Source organism: Myotis myotis, unplaced genomic scaffold (assembly GCF_014108235.1).
Source record: "Myotis myotis isolate mMyoMyo1 unplaced genomic scaffold, mMyoMyo1.p scaffold_m19_p_1, whole genome shotgun sequence".
In the NCBI taxonomy this organism is placed as follows: Eukaryota; Metazoa; Chordata; class Mammalia; order Chiroptera; family Vespertilionidae; genus Myotis; species Myotis myotis.
The window spans coordinates 34,897,666-34,913,099 of record NW_023416313.1 but is presented as its reverse complement, the minus strand read 5'-3'; positions in this window follow the sequence as shown (position 1 = coordinate 34,913,099).

Below are 15,434 nucleotides of genomic sequence, written 5' to 3'. Positions count from 1 at the left end.
GGGTCTAGATCATCCTTAAAACAACCTTTGCTTGAACCCCCTGGATTCCTGTTTTTCAAAAGCTTCCTTTTACTTCCCAAATAATTCTCAGAATCAACCTAGTGGAAGAATGTATTGGGTCTTATTATTTCATTGGTAGATGCAATAGGTATGATACTTAATCACAGACATTGTCAGTACCTTTGGCCAGTAGCTGAAGTAAATTTGAGAAAACTGAGGCCACACAAAAAAGACACACACATACTAAAGAACACCATCAATGAAAGCCTGCCAAGATAATTTCTTACTTTTCAATAAGTCCCTGGAAAATGGGCATTCAATGAATGCATGAATGAATGAATTAGGAGAATGAGGGGATTTTTTTTTGTTTGGTTAGTTTATATCTTCCTTGGACAATAGCAACAGAACAGATTTAAATTTGCTTAGTAGCATTTACACTTTTCTAGGGTTTCTTCCTTTCTTGCATAAAGGTAGTAGTACTTCATGTTAGTTATATTTCAGACTACTCATAGTTTCAATAATCATGATAACCCACATATCGTATTATTCTTTTATATAATAACCAGAGGCCTGGCACACAAAATTTGTGCATGGGTACAGTCCCTAGGTCTGACCTGCAATCAGGGCCATCTTCCCCAGCTGCCTGCAGCCAGCCCTGCCCCCTGCCACCACCCACCCCGGGTTCCCTGTTCACCATCAGGTGATAGGTGCCTGACAGCCAGAGGAAGGGACCAAGAGTTCGGCTGTTCCTGCTGGCTCGCCGGCCCTGCCCCTGCAGTGGGTGGCCATCAGGCGATCAGAGCCTGCCAGCCGGGCAAAGGGACCAAGAAGTGGTCAGTGTGCCTCATAATGACTGGTCCAGTGGTTGTTCTGCTGTTAGGGTGAATTTGCATAGTACCCTTTTATTATATAGGAAGGCCCAGTGCATGAATTCATGTACCAGTGCAGTCCCTCGGCCTGACCTTTGGGATCGGGCTGAAACCAGCTCTCCAACATCCCCTGAGGGGTCCTAGGTTGCAAGAGGGTGCAGGCCAGGCCACGAGACCCCACTAGTGCACTATCAGGACCAGGGAGAGATGCAGGAGGTTGGCCAGCCAGGGAGGGACAGCGGGAGGGCTCCAGGGCGTGTCTTGCCTGTCTCACTCAGTCCCAATCTGCGGACCCCAGCAGCAAGCTAACTTACTGGGTCAGAGCACCTGCCCCCTGGTGGTCACTGCATGTCATAGCGAGCAGTTGAGCAGCCTTAGCATATCATTAGCATATGCTTTGATTGGTTGAACGGCCAACCGGTCGACCAGACACTTAGCATATTAGGCTTTTATTATATAGGACTAGAGGCCTGGTGCAAAAAATTTGTGCATGGGGGGCTGGGGGAGGGTCCCACAGCCCGGCCTGAAACAATGCTAGCATCTCACGCCCTGGTCTCTGGCCAGAGGCCCCTCCCTCTGCACAGCCGGGGCTCAGGATGCTGGGCCCCCCTGACCCCTCTCTCCGCACAGCCAGGGCACGGGATACTGGGCTCGTGTCACCAGGGCGACGCCGCCAGCATCCTCCCCCTGCCCTCCACCACTATGGGCGCCACCATCTTTGTCACAGCGTGACAGTTAATTTGCATATTCCTTTATTAGATAGGATAGTAGTTAGCTCTTGTATTGAGCCAAGCACTATTTGAAGTGCTTTACACATATTAACTGAATCCTTACAATCCCATGCAGGAAGTATTACCTGCATTTACAGATGGGAAAGTGAGGCACAAATAAGCCTAGGGTTACACAACTAATAAGTGATTGATTCAAACCAGCACCCATGTGGGTTTTTTAAATTATACAGTAAAACTGGCTTGTTTTCCTTTTGATATATAGTTCTATGGGTTTTAAATATCTGTATAGGTTCATTTAATGACCACCATAATCAGAATACAGAACAAGCCCTTCAACACCCACCCATGTTTTTAACCACTAGACAGTACTTCCTCTCTGAACCCATCACAAGTCTAAAGGCCAGAACTTTTCAATCTCAGGAGGGAAGCATGTTATCTCAAAAAAGAAAGGTAGCTCACTTTGAAGACCTTCAAAAGTAATGAGCCCAGCCAGCATGGCTCAGTGTTTGAGCATTGACCTATGAACTAGGAGGTCATGGTTCAATTCCCAGTCAGGGCACACGCCCAGGTTGTGAGCTGATCCCCAGTGTGGGGCATGCAGGAGGCAGCCAATCAATGATTCTCATCATTCTCTCTCCCTCTCCCACTCCCTTCCTCTGAAATCAATAAAAAAATATTTTTAAAAAAGTAATGACAAAATTTTCTTGTTAACTGTAACTGCCACTTAATTCTTTTTAGCTTCCTTTGAACCCTACCATATACAATTCTACCCTAAAAATTACCTCAGACCTGGGAAGGTGTGTGTGTTTTGCTATATCCTTGCAGTCTTACTTTACCGGTGCCACCCAAACCTAAACAAATGTCTCAGTGTGATTTCCATGCTGCCTTACCATCTCAGATAGTTTTATATTGACTGTACTTTCATGGCTGTCTGGGAATCTTTTCACATTTGCTAGTGAGTTTTGCCAAGTACCACGGACAGATCACAGCATGAGTGGAAATCCTGACCTACAATTCTGATTAAGAAAATTGTAGCCCTGCCCTAGTTGGTTTGGCTCAGTGGATAGAGCATCAGCCTGTGACTGAAGGGTCCCAGGTTCAATTCCTGTCAAGGGCACGTTCCTGGGTTGTGGGCTCAATCCCTAGTAGGGGGCGTGCAGGCACTCAATGATTCATCATTGATGTTTCTATCTCTCCCTCTCTGAAATCAATGAAAACATAGTTTTAAAAAAAGGAAATCACTGAACATGTACTAAATGTGAGATAAGCTTCCCACATTATCCCATTTAATCATTACAGTACCTCTGTGACATAAATATTGACTTTAAAAAAAAAGGTTCGATTCCAGTCAAGGGCATGTACCTTGGTTTTGGGCAACATCTCCAGTAGGGGGTGTGCAGGAGGCAGCTGATCCATGTTTCTCTCTCATCGATGTTTCTAACTCTCTATCCCTCTCCCTTCCTCTCTGTAAAAAAATCAATAAAATATATTTTTTAAAAAATGAAAAAGAAAATTGTAGCCCTAGCTGTTTTGGCTCAGTGGATGGAGCGTCGGCCCTGCGGACTAAAGGGTCCCAGGTTCAATTCCGGTCAAGGACACATGCCTGGGTTGTGGGCTCAGTCCCCGGTGGGGGGCCCATGCAGGAAGCAACCAATCAATGATTCCCTCTCATCATTGTTTCTCTTCCTCTCCCTTCCTCTCTGAAACCAATGAAAATATTTTTAAAAACAAGGGAAAAGATTTACTCCCCTCCCTTTAAAAAAAATTGTGAGATACAGGAAATTTGGAATGGAAACATCTAGAACAGTGGTTCTCAACCTGTGGGTCCCGACCCCTTTGGAGGTCGAAAGACCCTTTCACAGGGGTCGCCTAAGACCATCAGAAAACACATATATAATCACATATTGTTTTTGTGATTAATCACTATGCTTTAATTATGTTCAATTTGTAACAATGAAAATACATCCTGCATATCAGATATTTACATTACGATTTATAACAGTAACAAAATTACAGATATGAAGTAGCAACGAAAATAATTTTATGGTTTGGGGTCACCACAGCATGAGGAACTGTATTAAAGGGTTGTGGCATTAGGAAGGTTGAGAACCACTAATCTAGAGTATTATACCATTAAACTATCAGAGAAAAGAAACTGATTTTTAATCCTGTCCCTACTGGTGACATAGAATTAGAAGAACTGGTGGTCCCCATGTACTGGCAAATTAAATAGCTTCAAAAACAAAACTAATTTGGCCCTGACCTTGTTTAAATGGCCTTGTCTTTTCTACTTGTGTAGCACTCCTGTTTCCTGTTCCTTGTAACATCAGAGTTTTACTAAAAGAGGATCTTGGTTGCCCAAGAAAAGCTTTCTATTATCTTCAGTTTTTCTCAGCATTTAACATCTGGCCTAAAAAGACTTTTTTTTTTTTCCTGTCTTTGACTTTAAACTCTATGGTTAAATACTCAATGAGATGAAAATCAGACAAATGGGGACTACTCTCCTTTAAAATGCCAGATAAAAGATTATTTTATTATTTTATTGAAACACTAAAGAAAATGTCTTTTTTCACAGAATAAAACTATTATATAAAGCTAATTCTGAGAAATGTGCTGAAAATTTTTAGCATAGGAACTTGGATGAAACTGTTCAACAAAAGAAAATAATGCTTAACAGTCCCATTTACCCATTAACTCCTTTTGGCATGGGGAGGTCACTTCTAGGTACAGTTGCTGGTTTAATTGGAAATGCTCTTTATTAACTAGATTGAGGGCATACTTAAGCTTGCATCCATATCTATTGCTGAGTAACAATCCACTCCAAAACTTGGTGACTTTAAGCAAGCATTTATTTGTGCCCATTCTTTAGTTTGGCAGTGTAATCTGGGCTTAGCTCGGTGGTTCTGCTCTATGAAGACATGCATTTGCAGACCGCACTCCATGTCAGGAGTTTTAGCTGGGATGGCTATAATAGCTGGGCTTCTTTCCATTACTCTATCTAGGGCAGTGGTTCTCAACCTGTGGGTCGCGACCCCTTTGGGGGTCGAACGACCCTTTCACAGGGGTCGTCTAAGACCATCAGAAAACACATATATAATCACATATTGTTTTTGTGATTAATCACTATGCTTTAATTATGTTCAATTTGTAACAATGAAAATACATCCTGCATATCAGATATTTACATTACGATTCATAACAGTAGCAAAATTACAGTTATGAAGTAGCAACAAAAATAATTTTATGGTTGGGGGTCACCACAACATGAGGAACTGTATTAAAGGGTCACGGCATTAGGAAGGTTGAGAACCATTGATCTAGGGTCTCATCCTCAAGTAGGCTAATTCAGGCTTGTTCACAAGTTGACTGTTCAAAAAGATAAGTAGCCCTAGCTGGTTTGGCTCAGTGGATAGAGTGTCGGTTGTGGACTGAAGGGTCCCAGGTTCGATTCCAGTCAAGGGCACAAGACTGGGTTGCAGGCTCAATCCCCAATAGGGGGTGTGCAGGAGGCAGCCGATCAATGATCTCTCTCATCATTGATGTTTCTATGTCTCTCTCCCTCTCCCTCTCCCTTCCTCGCTGAAATCAATAAAAATATATTTTAAAAAAAGATAAGTAAGAGAGAGTAGAAGCTGCAAGACCTCTGGAAGCCAAAGCTCAGAAGTCAAACAATGTCACTTTGCCACATTCTATCAGCCAAAGCAAGTCCGAATAACAGCACAGATTCAAGCTGGTTGGAAGGGCTGCAAAGAATTCATGGCCACTTTTATCCAACAAAAGGTTTCAGCATGTTGATTACCTTGAGGAAAATGCAGTATGTTACATGTTCTAATGACTTTATAGGAAGAGAGTCCATTGTAAATCTATCAAATAAGAAATATGATGTGCCCTAGATGGTTTGGCTCAGTGGATAGAGCATCAGCCTGCGGACTGAAGGGTCCCAGGTTTGAATCCGGTCAAGGGCACATGCCTGGGTTGGGGGCTCAATCCCCAGTAGGGGGGTGTGCAGTAGGCAGTGGATCAGTGATTCTCTCTCATCATTGATGTTTCTATCTCTCCCTCTCCTTTCCTCTCTGAAATCAATAAAAATATATTAAAAAATAAAAAAGAAATATGATGCTAATTTAAATTTACCTCAGGAGTCAGATGCATATAGAGCAGCTATGAGACTGAGGAAAGGAGGAAGAGGCTGCAAAATTCTTACTTTGGTAAATTTAAAAGAGAAGAAAAAAAAAAAAAGTGCCTGGCCAGGTAGCGAAGTTGGTTAAGATCATTATCTGGATATGCCAATGTTGCGGGTTTGATCCCCCATCAGAGCATATACAAGAATCAACTAATGAATAAATAAGTGGAACAACAAAATCGATTTCTCTCTCTCTCTCTCTCTCGCTCTAAAATCAATAAATTTAATTTAAAAAGTTTACTCTATAAGAACAAAGGATGGGGGTTTGAGGAAGAATCCAAGCTGAGAATGCTGAGGCCCTAGAAATGTTTTTTTTCTAGCTCTACAGCCAGGGAGAGGGACGGTGACATGGATTGGAAATGAAAAACAAAAAAGATTGAAACCCAGAAAGAAACTGAACTATCCCCACCACTTAATGTGAAATCAAAATGGGAGGAGGGAAGAAAAAAAAATTAGGTAAAAAGTTGTAACATGAAAGATTTTTAAATATTTATGAACTTCATATTTTTATAGAGTGGTTAACTTTGTAAAGACTACTTAGTTGACATTTAGTGAAAGTGATCCGATGTTCTTGCAGGATTTGGGATCTGGGATATACTCTGATTTTCCAGGCTCTACTGTAAAGCACATTTCCATTTATATGAGCAAATCCAGGAGATCTACCTCCACAAGGGGTCCTTCTGGCTTTCACCAAAGTCCTGACTTAAGTCTGTATCCTCTGCCTCTATCTGCATGGGGTGAGCTGACCTGGGGCTGCTTGCCAATAAGCCATCTGCTTATCAGCCAGAACTCCAGCCAGTGTTAGTGCAGTTTACAGGAGGGTGTGTATGTGTGCGTGTGTGGGAGTGGGGGAAGAGGGTCAGTCTGTCTGGAGGATTCCAAGCAGAAACACAACCATGTCAAGGCTGGTTGTTGCTCTCACCTATGCTGCTGTCTAGAATGGATATCCTGTTTAGTTAGGTATGTCTCCACCACTACCTATCAATTCTAGGAGACAGACACATAAACCTCTTGTAAGTGTCTGCAACTCAAGTGATATTCTAATAAATTGATCAGAAGAGACAATGCTAAGACCTACAATACAGCAGACTCAGAACCAAGAACACTTTCAAGTAAATCTAGTTCTTAACATTTTCAAATAGTTACTACATAATGAATATAGCTTGTTATCTAAAAACGCCAGCTTATATTCAGTTGTAGGCATTAACAGAATCAAGGCACAACTGTTTGATCCTAGTTTACTTTTATCTGAAAATGGTGTAATCTTACTGCCGGTAAGCTTCTTAAGGTCTTTAGTAAATAAACACTGGTTAGATGTTATGATAGAGGGAAGCCTAATTTTTTTTAATCCTCACCTGAGGATATTTTTTCCATTGATTTTTAGAGAGAGTGGAAAGGAGAGAGAGAGGCAGAGAGAAACACCAATGTGAGAGAGACACATCAATTGGTTGCCTCCTGTGTGCCCCCAACCAGAGCCGTGAGCCTGAACTAAGGTATGTGCCCTAAAACATAATGGAACCTGGGACCCTTCAGTTCTCAGGCTGATGCTCTATCCACTGACCCAAACCAGCTAGGGCAAGGGAAGACTATAGAGGGAAGGTTATTTAAAGAGAGCCTTCTATATCATATTAACATAATCAACCTTGTTAATTAAAAACACTCAGATTAGGCTGAAATCCCTTTGACCAACCATCCTATTCTTCCTTTTATTTTAGCATCCATTTCCCACATTACACTCTCCACTTAATCTGACAGTGACAGCAGACCTGCCACTTAATACTTGTGTGACATCAAGCAACTCATCTTCAGGAAGCAAGGTGGGAGTAATAAACTATTTTTCAGGATGTTAAGGGGTCTAAATTAAGATAATGTAGTTAGAACAATGCTTGGTTCTAGTTACTCGTAACGCTAATGCAGGCTCTCCAGTCACATGCAAAATGTTCCCCAATACTGGGAATCCCCAGATGACTCACCTGACTCATGACTAAGGTCTGCCTACTCTTCATGAAACAAACCACTTTCTTCCTCCCAAATAGCTCCCTTTAATGGAATTTCCCACTTGTGTGCACAGGGCACAGAGCAGCCACATGCAAAGTCGCCTCCCATATCTGCTGTCATTACTGACCGAGGGAATTATCATGTTCACTAGTGTCCCTACAGAAGAGGTTCTGTCGGTGCTTCTAACACTGCTTATGACCATTACGGCCCTTGCCTCTCAGGATTCTAGGTACTGCAGTCACCATAGTTACCCTGGCTACTTCTAACTCCAAGGACCCATGCTTGCTACTGAGTAAACTTGCCTTATTCTCAATATTTTAAGGTAAGCTGTATCTTGTCAGAAAATCTTTGTTCTTAAATGCAAATAAGACTCCTGCTGGATTCCCCACACTGGTCCACGTGATATGGCTGAATTCCAGCTAAGGTTGTAGCTTATGCTCATGTAGGAACCTCTACTTCATCAAATTGTTATCTAATATACCATTTATGAGGGTTTAGCCATTGTGGCTCAGTGGTTGAGTATCAATCAACCCATGAACCAGGAGATCACAGCTTGATTCCTAGTCAGGGTAGGTGCCTGGGTTGTGGGCTCCATCCCCAGTAGGGGGCGTGCAAGAGGCAGCCATAGGATGTTTCTCATCATTGATATCTTCTATCTCTCCATCTCCCTTCCTCTGAAAATAAAAAATAGTGTGTGTGTGTGTGTGTGTATAATTCATTCAACCCAGTAATGTTAAGTGCCGAGGTGCTATTCCCCTACTATACCTATGCTGAACATTAGATGTTGGACATGTTATTCACTGTTATTTTAAACAACACTAAATTAAATATTCCAAATACATACATCTTCTGTGTGAAAACAAGAAAAGAGTGTAAGACTTGACTACTACTTGCAAATCTGAAAGTTCTATCTTAATAACACAAGCATAAACTTAACTTGTAAGGTTTAAGAAATTATGGGTCCTCTGAACCACTCCACAAATACTTCCAGACTGTCAACAAATTTTGGCAATAAGGACGTCAGAAAAAGACATTAAAGCGATTAAACCATAATATATATCCATAAACTATAGAACATTATGCAGTAGTTATAAAGAATGACCTTCAAATTAAAGTTTTGCAAATTGCAGGATATCAATAGCCTTATGTAAAAAGCATAAAAATCATGCATTTCAACATGCATACACATGGAGGTAAACAGTTACCAGTAAACCATCAACAATAGTTAACTCTAAAGAAGCTAGTGAGCCCTGATCGGTTTGGCTCAGTGGATGGAGCGTCGGCCTGCGGACTGAAAGGTCCCAGGTTCAATTCCAGTCAAGGGCATGTGCCTTGATTGCGGGCACATCCCCAGTGGGAGGTGTGCAGCAGGCAGCTGGTTGATGTTTCTCTCTCATCGATGTTTCTAACTCTCTATCCCTCTCCTGTCCTCTCTGTAAAAAATCAATAAAATATATTTTAAAAAAAAAAAGAAGAAGAAGCTCATGAGAGTAAGAGGTGAAAAACTGAGAGGAAGAGGAAGAAAGCTAGTCAAGATGGATTTTGTTTAAATTTTATGAAAACGTAGTTCTGTACGCATTATGTGATTTTCAAAATAATTAGAGCACACAGAAAAAGAAATAAAAGGTGTGATATTTCAAAATCAATAAAAGCATTAGGTTTGTGTTCTCTAGAATTTCCCCTTCTGGTGGGGAAATCTTGACTACTAATAAATTTCCATTTGCAATGTAAAAAATGTTATAGTACTGTTATGACTTAAGCAGAGAGAAATTTAATGTGCCAGCATTCCAAAGTATTTGGTCATAAGTAAGAATCCTTTAGTATATTAACAGACTGTAAGAAGTCTCATTTAGGGAGCTGGAAAGGGCACACCACCACCACCACCACCCCTCGCCCTCCCCCCCCCCCCACACACACACTGGCTAAATTGGGGTAAATGAAATGATTATCAGGGTACACATGAAAAGAATGTGAGTCTCTAGGGATAAGGGATCAATCAATCAGAAGATTATCAACTTATACGGAAGGTACAAGAGCCAGCCAAAAATCACTGGGTTTGCCCTGGTCCATCTGGCTCAGTGGTCAGAGCTTAGACCTGTGCACCAAAGGGTCGAGGGTTTGATTCCCAGTCAAAGGAACATATCCAGGTTGCAAATTTGATTCCCAGTCCTGGTAGGGGCACATGTGGGAGGGAACCAATCTCTCTCTCCCTCCCTCCCCCTCTCCCTTGCCCTCTCTAAAAATCAATGGAAACAATATCATCCAGTGAGGATTAATAAAAAATTTTTAAGATTATTTGCTTTGTTGAGGAATAAGAGTTTCAATATATTCTTTCACAGAATATTAATTATAAAGGGAAAAAATAACTTCACAATGCAGAAATCTGGTGGACAACACCTTAAAACAGGGGTCCTCAAACTTTTTAAACAGGGGGCCAGTTCACTGTCCCTCAGACCATTGGAGGACCAGACTATAGTTTAAAAAAAAAACTATGAACAAATTCCTATGCACATTGCACAGATCTTATTTTGAAGTAAAAAACCAAAATGGGAACAAATACAATATTTGTATTTGCATGTGGCCCGCGGGCCATAGTTTGAGGACCCCTGCCTTAAACAAATAATATAAATGAATGCAACCAACAATGGGATAAAATGACATCATGTGCCTTCCTATGTAATTAATGCCCAAGGTTAATATTTGTGACAAAATGCATAACTAAAACCATGCGGGAACAATCAGAATAATCCAAATTAAGGAACATTTTTTAAACAGCAGGCATGTACTAGTACTCTTCAAACTCCTGTCATTAAGGAAAAAAAGGAATTGTTCCAAATTAAAGGAAACTGGAAAGATGTGATAACTGAATGCAATGGGTGATTAGGAACAGGGGGATTGTTTAGTACTAAGACATTTGGCACAACTCAAATAGACTGTGTATTAAATGATACCCCAATCTTAAAAGTCCTGAATTTGATTTAGTATGGTTGTGCAAGAAAATGCCCCTATCTTTAGGAAATACAAACTGACATAAATATTCATAGAGGAAGGAGTATGCTTGCAATAATTTCTAATGGTTCAGTAATACATATAGAAAGTAAATGAGAATGGTGAATCCAAGTGAGGGGTACACAAGACTTGAAGGGGAACATTTTTGCAGCTTCTCTGTAAGCTTGAACCCGCCTCAAAATAAAGTTTCTTAAAGTCTCTTTTTAAAAAAATATTTATTTTATTGATTTTTTACAGAGAGGAAGGGAGAGGGATAGAGGGTTAGAAACATCGATGAGAAAGAAACATTCTCATCTATCAGCTGCCTCCTGCGCACCTCCTACTGGGGATGTGCCCACAACCAAGGTACATGCCCTTGACCGGAATCAAACCTGGAATCTTTCAGTCCTCAGGTTGATGCTGTATCCACTGAGCCAAACCAGTTAGGGCTTAAAGTCTCTTTCTTAACATTTTTGCTATTTTCTGCTACTTGGGTTGACCCTCCTTGCCTTGTTAATGTTAAGAGATCCAGAAAAAATACCCTAATCTGTCTATGAACCAAGAGATATCTACATTATCAGAATTTTAAAAATACAGTAAAATTACCATTGTACTATATTCATTCATTGAAAACAAGGATATACATCTTACACAGAATTCTTGGCCTAATTAACAAGCATTTGCCCTACTAAGGACCAGATACTGTTTTAGGTGCTTGGAAGAAACAAACAAGTGCACATACTGACTCTAAAGGATATTATAACAGACACAAAAGCCCACATACTACCTTAACATTAAAAGCCCACTCTTGCAAAACATGCAGGACAACCAGATGAATTATACAACTTGATCATACTCAAATAGTGGAGGCATTTTATATACTTAAGGATACTCAGTTTATCTAGAAGAAATCTTACAATTGTATGCCAAGCACTAGGCTAAGTGTTCAATAAGCATTTAAAACTCAAAGCCACAAAAAAAGAAAAAGGAAACTCAAAGCCACTGTATAGATGTCCCTGTTTTATAGATGAAGAAACAGGGTTATTAAAGCTGAAATAATTCCTTCCAATTTCAGTGGTAAGGAAGGAAGCCCTATTGTGAACCCAGCTCTAACTCTAGGCCTTGCAGAGCACTTGATACAATGAACAACAAAATCCTTTGAAAAGACAATTTAACATTGAAATTTTCCCTGTTAGCAAACATTAGCACACTGTTCTTAGAACCTTCACTAATCTGCCTTCATGGAGCTGAAGATGAGAGCGATAAAGAAGAGCTCATACTACTGGGTCAAGCCCTGAGACATTAGGGGGAAAATATGCGAATGTATGAGTATGTCACATGTAAAAATCGTATCAGGGGCAAGCCTCTAGGAAAGTAGCAGCAAGGGATTAAAATCATTGTTTCTTTGAAGACAACAAACCAAATCAGTTATCAATAGTATTTCTATATTCAGATAAATTCCCCATATATCCTTGATCAGGCAGAAACTTCCAAGCTCCTGGTCACTGATTCTACTATCCCAATAAATGTCTAGAAACTCGTTTTGCTTTGTTGCTTATTAAAGAATCTTACAGGAGGGGGAAGAGAGTGAATAACTCTCATCAATCTATACTAATAAAAGGGTAATACGCTCATTAGGGCAGACGTCTTCCAGATGTCCATCCGGACATCCATCTGGACAAAGCCATAGCGGCTGCAAGGGCCTAGGGCCGGCGCCACTCGGGAGAGGTGGGTAGGTCCAGTGCTCGCACGGGAGGGGTGGGCCGGTCCGGTGCCACCAGTCCAGAGCTGTGGCTCCTTTTGCAGAGGCGGTGCCACACCCCCTCCTGCAAAGGTGGTGTGGGACAGGCCGTCGTGTGGCCAGGTCCCAGTGCCGCCCCTTCCACAGAGGCAGCAGTGTGGGCTCAGTCCAGGTGCCATGCCTCTGCAGAGGCTGGACTGGGTGCAACCTGCTGTGACTCAACCTCCTACAGCCCCTCCCCGAGCTGGCCTGGCCCCAGATCGCCCCCCACCCACCAGTGGGTGGGGCCAGCACTAAGAAGCCAGGGCAGAGGGCCAGCAGCTGCAGCAGCAGGCAGTGGCAGTAGCAGCGGGGTGATGGGAGCAGTGCCTTCTCCTGATCAGCCCTGTCACCTCCCACAGAGGACATCTCTAGAGGGCTCCTGGACTGTGAGAGGGGGAAGGACGGGTTGAGTGACCCCACTCCAGTGCATGAATTTTCATGCACCGGACCTCTAGTTCAAATATAAAATGCTGTAAGACTCAGAGGATATTCCAGGTCTCTGCATCAGGACAGAATGCAAATCCAGTTACTTTGATGCTTTGCATAGCCAGAGAGGTTCTTCAACTCCTCCCTTTTCTCTCAACTTCACAAAACCATAAGCTCAATTGTTTTCCCATTAACAAAAGAAGCAAAATCCTCCTAATAAAATGGTCTATCACTTTCCCTTGAGTTTCATTTTCTTCTCAGAGTTCCATTAAATACAGCAAAAATCCTTAAAGTGTCATGGCACTCAGAACACAACATATCTCAATTACCTTCCCTTCAATGCATCTTTCTCTGTAAGTCAAAATTTACTAATACCAGGCCTGTCACTGAGAAGAGGCAGTGACCTGTGGTTGGGAAGGAATCTATATATACAAAATGCTAAGTGTCTGTCTGGTAGCTATGATGTGCACTGACCACCAGGGGGAAGATGCTCGGCCTAGGAGCTGCCATGATGCGCATTGGCCATCCTATCTAATAAAAGAGAAACATGGTAATTAGCGTACAACCGCTACCCTTCCCATTGGCTAATCAGGGCGATACGCAAATTAACTGCCAGCCAAGATGGCCGCCGGCAGCCAGGCAGCTGGAAGTGAACATGAGGCTTGCTTGCTTGCTTCAGTGACAGAGGACTCCAACGTTCCCTGCCTGCCTTGCCGGCCTCTGAGCTTGCAGTTTGAAACATTGTAACAAATATAGAAACTAAACAAAACCCCAGAAACCAGCTTTCAGCCGGCCGGGATCTCAGAGCTGGAGTTGATACAGTGTTTCGATTATAGAACGCAAACAAACCAGATACCTGCTTTCAGCAGCAGAGGCCTCAGAGCTGGAGTCAGAGCTAAAGCTGGCACAGAATAAAAAAGAAGAAGAAAAAAAGGAGCAGTTGGGAGCTTCAGTCACCCGCCAGCCTGAAAACAGCCATCATCCCCTCACCCAGGCTGGCCAGGCACACCAGTGGGGACCCCCACCCTGAAGGGTGTGTGACCAGCTGCAAACAGCCATCATCCCCTCACCCAGGCTGGCCAGGCACCCCAGTGGGGACCCCCACCCTGATCCAGGACACCCTTCAGGGCAAACCAGCCGGCCCCCACCCATGCACCAGGCCTCTATCCTATATAGTAAAAGGGTAATATGCCTCCCAGCACCGGGATCAGCATGACAGGGGGCAGTGCCCAAACCCCCTGATCGCCCTGCGGCTCTGTGTGTGACAGGGGGCGGGGCCACAACCTCCCTATCTGCCCTGCTCTGTTCGTGACAGGGGAGGGCACCCCAACCCCCTGATCAGCCCTGCTCTGTGCCTGATAGGGGGGAGCTCCCCAACCCCCTGATCGCCCTGCGGCTCTGTGTGTGACAGGGTGCGGTGCCCCAACCCCCTGATCGGCCCTGCTCTGTGTGTGACAGGGTTCGGCGCCCCAACCACCCCCCCCCCCCCCGGGCCCTGCTCTGTGTGTGACGGGGTAGAGCCATAACCTCCCCACCGGCCCTGCCCCGAGTGTGACAGGGGGCAGCGCCCCAACCCCATGATCCGCCCTGCTCTGTGTGTGACAGGGGGCGGTGCCCCAACTCCCCTATCGGCCCTACTCTCTGAGTGACGGGGGGAGCTCCTCAACCCCCTGATGGGCCCTGCTGTGTGTGTGACAGGGGGGAGCTCCCCAACCCCCTTGATGGGCCCTGCTCTGTGCGTGACAGGGGACGGAGCCCCAACCCCCTTGATGGGCCCTGCTCTGTGCGTGACAGGGGGCAGTGCCCCAAACCCGATTGGCCCTGCTCTGTGCGTGACAGGGGGTGGTGCCGCAACCTCCCCATTGACCCTGCCTTGAGTGTGACAGGGGGCAGTCCCCCAACCCCCCAATCAGCCCTACCCTGAGCGTGACTGAGGGTTTCATCGCAACCTCCCGATCAGCCCTGCTTTGTGCATGACAGGGGGCGGCACCCCAACTCCCCAATCGGCCCTGCTCTGAGCCTGACCAGGGGCTGCACCTAGGGATTGGGCCTGCCCTCTGCCACCTGGGAGCAGGCCTAAGTCAGCAGGTCGTTATCTCCCGAGGGGGTCCCAGACTGTGAGAGGGCACAGGCTGGGCTGAGTGCACAAATTTTTGTGCACTGGGCCTCTAGTTTAAAAATAAACGGCACCACGGACCTGGCACCAACAAACCAACATTCGGCTTTCCCCAAGTGGGACATAGGCTGCGCCCTCACCCCGGAGCGACAGCCCAGCAAATTGCAGCCAATGCTGCCAAGACCCCATCACGCAAAATGCAGCCCACAGCCCAGCCCAGAAACAGTTGCTGTGGGCACGGGGTAATGTCACGGAGCAACACCTGGCTTCCTCTCCGTAGCAACTAGCATCCTGCGAGTTTCTTCAGCTCAGGAACTTGACTTGCTTTATAGCCAGGTGC